Below are 11,471 nucleotides of genomic sequence, written 5' to 3' on the forward strand. Positions count from 1 at the left end.
ATAGGGATGCCAGAAGCCTTACTAGTGTTAACACGCTTTAATGTCTTACTCACATCGGCCACGGAGAAGTAGAGCCCACTGTCCTTGTTAGTGGGCGGCGTTGGTGGTGCTGTGCTATCCTCAAAGCGGGCGAAGAAGTTGTTTAGCTTGTCAGGAAGCAAAACGTCGGTGTCAGCGGCGTGGCTGGTGACAGAATTAATTTCATAGAAACAAACACTATTAAAAATTATTGTGCCCGGTCAACACACACTTAACAAGACAAAGGATAGAGGGAGTTTTGTTGATGCTGAGAACAGAATGTATGTTTTAAATAACATTCTTAGAATGTTCTCTGAATGTTGAAAACATTTTCTTGTTGTTCTATGGAAAGTTCTAATGTTCTGAGAACAGAATGTATGTTTTAAATAACGCCCTTAGAACGTTCTCTGAATGTTACAAACATTTTCTTGTTGTTCTATGGAAAGTTCTAACGTTCTGAGAACAGAATGTATGTTTTAAATAACACCCTTAGAACGTTCTCTGAATGTTACAAACATTTTCTTGTTGTTCTATGGAAAGTTCTCATGTTCTGAGAACAGAATGTATGTTTTAAAATAACACCCTTAGAACGTTCTCTGATTATTACTAAAGTTTCATTGTTATTTTTGATAAGAGTTTTCTTACCCTTCTCAGATATATTTAAAAAATAAAAAATAGAACCATGAGGAAAACTGTAGGAAACTGTGAGCTGAAATTCCCACAGTTATTTAACATTCTCTGAACTATTTGAGAACATTCCTACTATCAAACCATTTGGAGAACGTTGCTAAAACATTTAAATGAAATGTAACCACATTTTAACTTTTAGGAAACATTCTGTCAAAGTAATAAAATAAAGTAAAGTATTTTTGTCAAGTTCCTTAAATGTGCTGAAAGTGTTCCAAAGCCAAGCAACTATCCTGCACCATTATCACTGGCATCACCATTACCTCCATTATCACTGTTATTACCATTATCACCATCATCAACATTATCATGGTTATTGCCATTATCACCGTTATCGCCCGTGTCACTGTTGTCAACATTATCGTCGTTATCGCCATTATCACCATTATCACCGTTATCATGCCAAGTTATCATGAGGCATCGATGTTATCACCATTATCACCATTATCGCCAGTATCACCGTCATCGTTGTTTTCTCCATTATCGCTGTTATCGTCATTATCACCGTTTCTTCATTGTCACCATCATCTTCGTTGTGACCATTATCACCATTAACTCCATTATCAACATTTCACCATTATCCCCGTTATTGACGTTAACACCATTATCACCATTATCATTGCTGTTGTCGTTATCTCCGACATCCCCGTATCACCATTAGCTCCGTTATCACCATTATCACCATTGTCACTGTTATTACTATTGTCACCATTAACACCATTAACACTATTACCACCATTATCACTATTATCCGGCACTCTAAGGAACACTTTTTGTCACTTTTTTTCGTATTCATTCCAGTACATCAGAGCCCCCAGGTCAGTGTTCAGACACCTCCCGATTTACAAATAAAGCACTGGTTAAAACCTTCCCGGCTGTTTGCATTTGGCAGCTGTGCAATTAGTCATCACACCGGCTTCTGGAACAAAAGTGACCTGCCTGCTCCTTATTAAAAAGCAATAACTGGGAACAATAAATAATGAAATTCAACACAGAGAAACGTTTATCTGGTGATGGGAGCGTATGTGACGTTCACATCAGGTCATGAAGGTTAACAATGAAGAGGCGCCATGGTGAATAGGAACGACCCCGTAGAGACGGTGGACTGAATTGAATAGCGCTTACATCACCAGGTAGCCTCTCTTTCTCTCTCTCCCCCACGGCAACAGTCAACCCTTAAGAGTCTATTGACGCAAGCAAGAGATATCACTCAAATGTATTGAGTCAATAAGTACTCAACCCCTTTTTGTTATGGCAAGCCTAAATAAATTCAAGAGTAAAACTTTGCTTAATCCTTAAACTGTCTATGGACGCACCCGTTTGTCAATCTAAGAAAAAATACTTTTTTAATCCCCACCAAAATCCAACAGTTTAAACTAGAGATATCTGTTGAAACTGGAAATATAATGTTAAACTTGAGATATTAGTTTAAACTAGAGATATCAGTTTTGTTTCACGAACTGTGTCTCAATCCACTGCATCCACCTTTTATTTTTTATTATTTTGACCTTTATTTAACTAGGCAAGTCAGTTAAGAACAAATTCTTACTTTCAATGACGGCCTAGGAACAGTGTGATAACTGCCTGTTCAGGGGCAGAACGACAGATTTGTAACATGTCAGCTCGGGGATTTGAATGTGCAGCCTTCCCAGTTACTAGTCCAACGCTCTAACCACTAGGCTACCCTGCCACCACCACTAGGCTACCCTGCCGCCACCACTAGGCTACCCTGCGCCCCCACTAGGCTACCCTGCCGCCCCCACTAGGGGGAAAATACCCAAAATATTTCCTGAGCTTTCGCCTATCACCTCGCTCTATACGACAGACACTTCAAAACCTTATTCCTTATGATGCATTCCTCTGCTTTATTAATGTGTTATTCAATGTATTTCTATGTGCTGTCGTAGAAGTACAGGCCAACTGCCATAATTTTTTAAAACAATTCCATATGTTAACTTTGTTTTCTTAACAATCTGCCATTATCGTTATGGTAGGTATATGATTGAAAACCCCTTAGTCTTCCCGGTGGTTTTCAGGGGTTTTCAGGTGGGGGGGATCTTACAGCCACAGGTTGTAGAGTGTCACAGGTAATCAGTGAGCTGTTGGGACTTGATGATCATTTCTTCAGAGGATTTCAGCATTATTATTTATCCTTTATTTAACCAGCCAAGTCAGTTAAAGAACACATTTTTATTTATGATGACCGCCTACCAGGGAACAGTGGGTTAAACACTCTAACCACTAGGCTACCCTGCCCCCTCTACACTCTAACCACTAGGCTACCTGCCACCCTCTACACTCTAACCACTAGGCTACCTGCCACCTCTACACTCTAACCACTAGGCTACCCTGCCCCTCTACACTCTAACCACTAGGCTACCTGCCACCTCTACACTCTAACCACTAGGCTACCCTGCCCCCTCTACACTCTAACCACTAGGCTACCTGCCACCTCTACACTCTAACCACTAGGCTACCCTGCCACCTCTACACTCTAACCACTAGGCTACCTGCCACCTCTACACTCTAACCACTAGGCTACCCTGCCCCCTCTACACTCTAACCACTAGGCTACCTACCACCTCTACACTCTAACCACTAGGCTACCCTGCCCCCTCTACACTCTAACCACTAGGCTACCCTGCCGCCTCTACACTCTAACCACTAGGCTACCTGCCGCCTCTACACTCTAACCACTAGGCTACCTGCCCCCTCTACACTCCAACCACTAGGCTACCCTGCCCCCTCTACACTCTAACCACTAGGCTACCTGCCACCTCTACACTCTAACCACTAGGCTACCTGCCACCTCTACACTCTAACCACTAGGCTACCTGCCACCTCTACACTCTAACCACTAGGCTACCTGCCACCTCTACCTCTAACCACTAGGCTACCTGCCACCTCTACACTCTAACCACTAGGCTACCTGCCACCTCTACACTCTAACCACTAGGCTACCTGCCACCTCTACACTCTAACCACTAGGCTACCTGCCACCTCTACACTCTAACCACTAGGCTACCTGCCACCTCTACACTCTAACCACTAGGCTACCTGCCACCTCTACACTCCAACCACTAGGCTACCCTGCCACCTCTACACTCTAACCACTAGGCTACCTGCCACCTCTACACTCTAACCACTAGGCTACCTGCCCCTCTACACTCCAACCACTAGGCTACCCTGCCCCCTCTACACTCTAACCACTAGGCTACCTGCCACCTCTACACTCTAACCACTAGGCTACCTCCCACCTCTACACTCTAACCACTAGGCTACCTGCCACCTCTACACTCTAACCACTAGGCTACCTGCCACCTCTACACTCTAACCACTAGGCTACCCTGCCCCCTCTACACTCTAACCACTAGGCTACCTGCCCCCTCTACCTCCAACCACTAGGCTACCCTGCCCCCTCTACACTCTAACCACTAGGCTACCTGCCACCTCTACACTCTAACCACTAGGCTACCCTGCCCCCTCTACACCTCAACCACTAGGCCACCCTGCCGCCTCTACACTCTAACCACTAGGCTACCTGCCGCCTCTACACTCTAACCACTAGGCTACCTGCCCCCTCTACACTCCAACCACTAGGCTACCCTGCCCCTCTACACTCTAACCACTAGGCTACCTGCCACCTCTACACTCTAACCACTAGGCTACCTGCCACCTCTACACTCTAACCACCAGGCTACCTGCCACCTCTACACTCTAACCACTAGGCTACCTGCCACCTCTACACTCTAACCACTAGGCTACCTGCCACCTCTACACTCTAACCACTAGGCTACCTGCCACCTCTAAACTCTAACCACTAGGCCACCCTGCCACCTCTACACTCTAACCACTAGGCTACCTTCCCCCTCTACACTCCAACCACTAGGCTACCCTGCCCCCTCTACACTCTAACCACTAGGCTACCTGCCACCTCTACACTCTAACCACTAGGCTACCTGCCACCTCTACACTCTAACCACTAGGCTACCTGCCACCTCTACACTCTAACCACTAGGCTACCTGCCACCTCTACACTCTAACCACTAGGCTACCCTGCCCCTCTACACTCTAACCACTAGGCTACCTGCCCCCTCTACACTCCAACCACTAGGCTACCTGCCACCTCTACACTCTAACCACTAGGCTACCTGCCGCCCCTACACTCTAACCACTAGGCTACCTGCCCCCTCTACACCCAACCACTAGGCTACCCTGCCCCCTCTACACTCTAACCACTAGGCTACCTGCCCCCTCTACACTCCAACCACTAGGCCACCCCTGCCACCTCTACACTCTAACCACTAGGCTACCTGCCCCTCTACACTCTAACCACTAGGCTACCCTGCCCCCTCTACACTCTAACCACTAGGCTACCTGCCCCTCTACACTCCAACCACTAGGCCACCCTGCCACCTCTACACTCTAACCACTAGGCTACCTGCCACCTCTACACTCTAACCACTAGGCTACCTGCCACCTCTACACTCTAACCACTAGCCCACCCTGCCTCCTCTACACTCTAACCACTAGGCTACCTGCCCCCTCTACACTCTAACCACTAGCCCACCCTGCCACCTCTACACTCTAACCACTAGGCTACCTGCCCCCTCTACACTCTAACCACTAGGCTACCTGCCACCTTACACTCTAACCACTAGGCTACCCTGCCCCCTCTACACTCTAACCACTAGGCTACCTGCCACCTCTACACTCTAACCACTAGGCTACCTGCCACCTCTACACTCTCTAACCACTAGGCTACCCTGCCACCTCTACACTCTAAACCACTAGGCTACCTGCCCCCTCTACACTCTAACCACTAGGCTACCTGCCACCTCTACACTCTAACCACTAGGCTACCCTGCCCCTCTACACTCTAACCACTAGGCTACCTGCCACCTCTACACTCTAACCACTAGGCTACCTGCCCCCCTCTACACTCTAACCACTAGGCTACCCTGCCACCTCTACACTCTAACCACTAGGCTACCTGCCCCCTCTACACTCTAACCACTAGGCTACCTGCCACCCTACACTCTAACCACTAGGCTACCTGCCCCCTCTACACTCCAACCACTAGGCCACCCTGCCACCTCTACACTCTAACCACTAGGCTACCTGCCACCTCTACACTCTAACCACTAGGCTACCTGCCACCTCTACACTCTAACCACTAGGCTACCTGCCCCCTCTACACTCCAACCACTAGGCCACCCTGCCACCTCTACACTCTAACCACTAGGCTACCTGCCACCTCTACACTCTAACCACTAGGCTACCTGCCACCTCTACACTCTAACCACTAGGCTGCCTGCCAACCCATTAAAGGCCCGAAGAGAGTTTTTGTTTATCCATACAGACAATGTTTTATATTTTGCGTATCTACTGAAAAGAGGGACGGCCTGAAAGATGTTCAAGTGAAGTACAGTAACCCATGTCCGTCAGGACCAGAAAGTCATGAGAAGTGAATCAATCAAGCTTAACACAGACTACAGAATATATGACCGTGCAAAGGCCCGGGCATCTGTGTCGAATCATTTCATGCTCTTAAGCATTTTCACACAGAGCGCTATATAAACAGCTGCTTTTTACATACGGAGCTCTTTTATTAAAGCTGCGATTGTATGGGGTGGTGGTGAACGGCTGCTATGAGTTGGCCCATGGCCCATGTGGCTGGAAAGAACACACTAAACAAACACAGCAGTCCATTGTATTAATGTTCACCTCCATACACAATACACAGGACCCCGGGGGAGGGTGTGTGTGTGTGGGGGGTGGGGTGTGTGGGGGAGGCATTTCGTAGAGGATGTTCAGAGCTGTCTGGCGAATGCTAAAACCGTGCTCAAAGGTCTTACTTCATCATCGTTTAATCTTTGTGTGGAGGAGAAATTAAGATAGAGAGAGAGAGTGATGTGTGTGTGTGTGTGTCCGGGTGAACGTAACGCATATACACACACCTGCAAATACACATATAATGCTTGCTTGGGTACACACACCGACATGTTGTCAAACACACACACACTGTCCTGGAAGGTACACCCACATGTCATCACACACACACACACACACACACACACACACACACACACACACACACACACACACACACACACACACACACACACACACACACACACACACACACACACACAGTCCTGGAAGGTATTTGATAATCGGTCCCTGGACAGTGTTGAATATTCAATGGACGATAGAGATGGAGCATCCATCCATTAATTCATGACCTCCATGATCGCACAATGCCTTTCTTTCACTTGAAGATTCATAAAGCAGACATATTTAACATTCTCCTCGAGGACGTGCCACGCGTGTCAGCCACGGGTCATCAAACCAGTCACATCCCGTTTGGCTGAATAGCATAATTATTAAAAATGTAATTGTCACTCCTCAGAAAGTGGCCTTCATCTTCCCATTGTGAGCCCGTCCTTTCAATTTCGGCGTGGAGCAAACGATCAAGCCGCCGTCCCGCAATCAAGGATTTATAAAGGGCAGCGGCGTGATAATTAAAGGGGAGACATTTGTAGTCGTGGGTTGTCCTGTGGTTAATCTCACCATGTGGTGCGCTGATTAGGAGGTCGGGTAGCCATGGAAACAGCAGATTAGATCACATTTAGATTACATTATTGGATTTCCACATCAATAGGATCTGAAGGGGATTAACTTTTTGCTTGTACTTAATGTCACACACACATCATACACACACAAACACACACATCATACACATCATACACACACAAACACACACATCATACACACACATCATACACACACAAACACACACATCATACACACACACACACACATCATACACACACACACACATCATACACACACACCTCATACACACACAAACATCATACACACAAACACACACATCATACACACACAAACATCATACACACAAACATCATACACACACACATCATACACACACAAACACAAACACAACACACACACACACACACACACACACACACACACACACACACACACACACACACACACACACACACACACACACACACACACACCTCACACACACCTCATACACACCTCATACACACCACACACACACACACACACACACACACACACACACACACACACACACACACACACACACACACACACACACACACACACACACACACACACACACACACACACATCATACAAAGTCACGCACATGAAAAAAACTAAACAATAAAAGCAAAAAACAAATATCTACTTTGTTACCACAATAACATAATGACTATTGATTAAGAGGGTAGTTATTATACCACAATAACATAATGACTATTGATTAAGAAGGGGTACAGTAGTTAATGTACCACAATAACGTAATGACTATTGATTAAGAAGGGGTACAGTAGTTAATGTACCACAATAACATCATGACTATTGATTAAGAAGGGGTACAGTAGTTAATGTACCTCAATAACATAATGACTATTGATTAAGAAGGGGGTACAGTAGTTAATGTACCACAATAACGTAATGACTATTGATTAAGAGGGTAGTTATCATACCACAATAACATAATGACTATTGATTAAGAAGGGGTACAGTAGTTAATGTACCACAATATCATAATGACTATTGATTAAGAGGGGGTATAGTAGTTAATGTACCACAATAACATCATGACTATTGATTAAGAAGGGGTACAGTAGTTAATGTACCTAAATAACATAATGACTATTGATTAAGAAGGGGTACAGTAGTTAATGTACCACAATAACGTAATGACTATTGATTAAGAGAGGGTAGTTATCATACCACAATAACATAATGACTATTGATTAAGAAGGGGTACAGTAGTTAATGTACCACTATAACATAATGACTATTGATTAAGAAGTGGTACAGTAGTTAATGTACCACAATATCATAATAACTATTGATTAAGAGAGGGTACAGTAGTTAATGTACCACTATAACATAATGACTATTGATTAAGAAGGGGTACAGTAGTTAATGTACCACAATATCATAATAACTATTGATTAAGAGAGGGTACAGTAGTTAATGTACACTTAATAACGTAATGCCTATTGATTAAGAGAGGGTATTTATTGCCACATCAGTGTCTAAGGGAACCTTCTGTTTCTCCTACAAGTTACATCATTGTCTAGTAAATCACGTTCACTGGTGTAAAAAGTGCATGTACTTTGAGTAAAAGTTTAGATACCTCAATAGAAAGTACCTCAAGTAAAAATAACTCACCCAGTAAAATACTACTTGAGTAAAAGTCTAAAAGTATTTGGTTCTAAATATATGTAATTATAAAAAGTAAATGCAACTGTTAAAATATACTTAACATCAATACTGCTAACAGCTAGCTCCACCATTATTATCAATACTGGTATCAGCTATTTCCACCATTATTATCAATACTGGTATCAGCTATTTCCACCATTATTATCAATACTGGTATCAGCTAGCTCCACCATTATTATCAATACTGGTATCAGCTAGCTCCACCATTATTATCAATACTGGTATCAGCTATTTCCACCATTATTATCAATACTGGTATCAGCTATTTCCACCATTATTATCAATACTGGTATCAGCTAGCTCCACCATTATTATCAATACTGCTAACAGCTAGCTCCACCAGTAAGGCAGAAAAAATGATATCAGCTATTTCCACCATTATTATCAATACTGGTATCAGCTATTTCCACCATTATTATCAATACTGCTAACAGCTAGCTCCACCAGTAAGACGAAAAAATGATATCAGCTATTTCCACCATTATTATCAATACTGCTAACAGCTAGCTCCACCAGTAAGGCGAAAAAATGATATCAGCTATTTCCACCATTATTATCAATACTGCTAACAGCTAGCTCCACCAGTAAGAGAACGAAAAAATGATATCAGCTATTTCCACCATTATTATCAATACTGCTAACAGCTAGCTCCACCAGTAAGACGAAAAAATGATATCAGCTATTTCCACCATTATTATCAATACTGGTATCAGCTAGCTCCACCAGAAGATGAAAAAATGATATCAGCTATTTCCACCATTATTATCAATACTGGTATCAGCTAGCTCCACCAGAAAGATGAAAAATGATATCAGCTATTTCCAACATTATTATTATCAATACCTGGTATCAGCTGTTCCACCATTATTATCAATACTGGTATCAGCTAGCTCCACCATTATTATCAATACTGGTATCAGCTAGCTCCATTATTATCAATACTGGTATCAGCTAGCTCCACCATTATTATCATTACTGGTATCAGCTAGCTCCTCCATTATGATCAATACTGGTATCAACTAGCTCCTCCATTATTATCAATACTGGTATCAGCTATTTCCACCATTATTATCAATACTGGTATCCAGCTAGCTCCACCATTATTATCAATACTGGTATCAGCTAGCTCCACCATTATTATCAATATACTGGTATCAGCTAGCCTCCACCATTATTATCATTACTGGTATCAGCTAGCTCCTCCATTATGATCAATACTGGTATCAGCTAGCTCCACCATTATTATCATTACTGGTATCAGCTAGCTCCTCCATTATGATCAATACTGGTATCAGCTAGCTCCTCCATTATTATCAATACTGCTATCAGCTAGCTCCACCAGTCACCTCACATCAATACTGCTATCAGCTAGCTCCACCAGTCACCTCCCATCAATACTGCTATCAGCTAGCTCCTCCGATATTATCAATACTGCTATCAATAGCTCCACCATTATTATCAATACTGCTATCAGCTAGCTCCTCCATTATTATCAATACTGGTATCAGCTAGCTCCACCAGTCACCTCACATCAATACTGCTATCAGCTAGCTCCACCATTATTATCAATACTGCTATCAGCTAGCTCCACCATTATTATCAATACTGCCTATCAGCTAGCTCCACCAGTCACCTCACATCAATACTGCTATCAGCTAGCTCCACCATTCACCTCAGATCAATACTGCTATCAGCTAGCTCCACCATTCACCTCAGATCAATACTGCTATCAGCTAGCTCCTCCATTATTATCAATACTGCTATCAGCTAGCTCCTCCATTATTATCAATACTGCTATCAGCTAGCTCCACCATTATTATCAATACTGCTATCAGCTAGCTCCTCCATTATTATCAATACTGGTATCAGCTAGCTCCACCAGTCACCTCACATCAATACTGCTATCAGCTAGCTCCACCAGTCAACTCACATCAATACTGCTATCAGCTAGCTCCACCAGTCACCTCACATCAATACTGCTTTCAGCTAGCTCCACCAGTCACCTCACATCAATACTGCTATCAGCTAGCTCCACCAGTCACCTCCCATCAATACTGCTATCAGCTAGCTCCTCCAGTTACTATATCAATACTGGTATCAGCTAGCTCCACCAGTCACCTCACATCAATACTGCTATCAGCTAGCTCCACCAGTTACCTTAATCAATACTGCTATCAGCTAGCTCCTCCAGTTACTATATCAATACTGCTATCAGCTAGCTCCACCAGTCACCTCACATCAATACTGCTATCAGCTAGCTCCACCATTCACCTCAGATCAATACTGCTATCAGCTAGCTCCACCATTCACCTCAGATCAATACTGCTATCAGCTAGCTCCTCCATTATCTCAATCAATACTGCTATCAGCTAGCTCCTCCATTATTATCAATACTGCTATCAGTTAGCTCCACCATTATTATCAATACTGCTATCAGCTAGCTCCTCCATTATTATCAATACTGG

This window comes from Oncorhynchus masou, chromosome 29, assembly GCF_036934945.1.
Source record: "Oncorhynchus masou masou isolate Uvic2021 chromosome 29, UVic_Omas_1.1, whole genome shotgun sequence".
Lineage (NCBI taxonomy): Eukaryota > Metazoa > Chordata > Actinopteri > Salmoniformes > Salmonidae > Oncorhynchus > Oncorhynchus masou.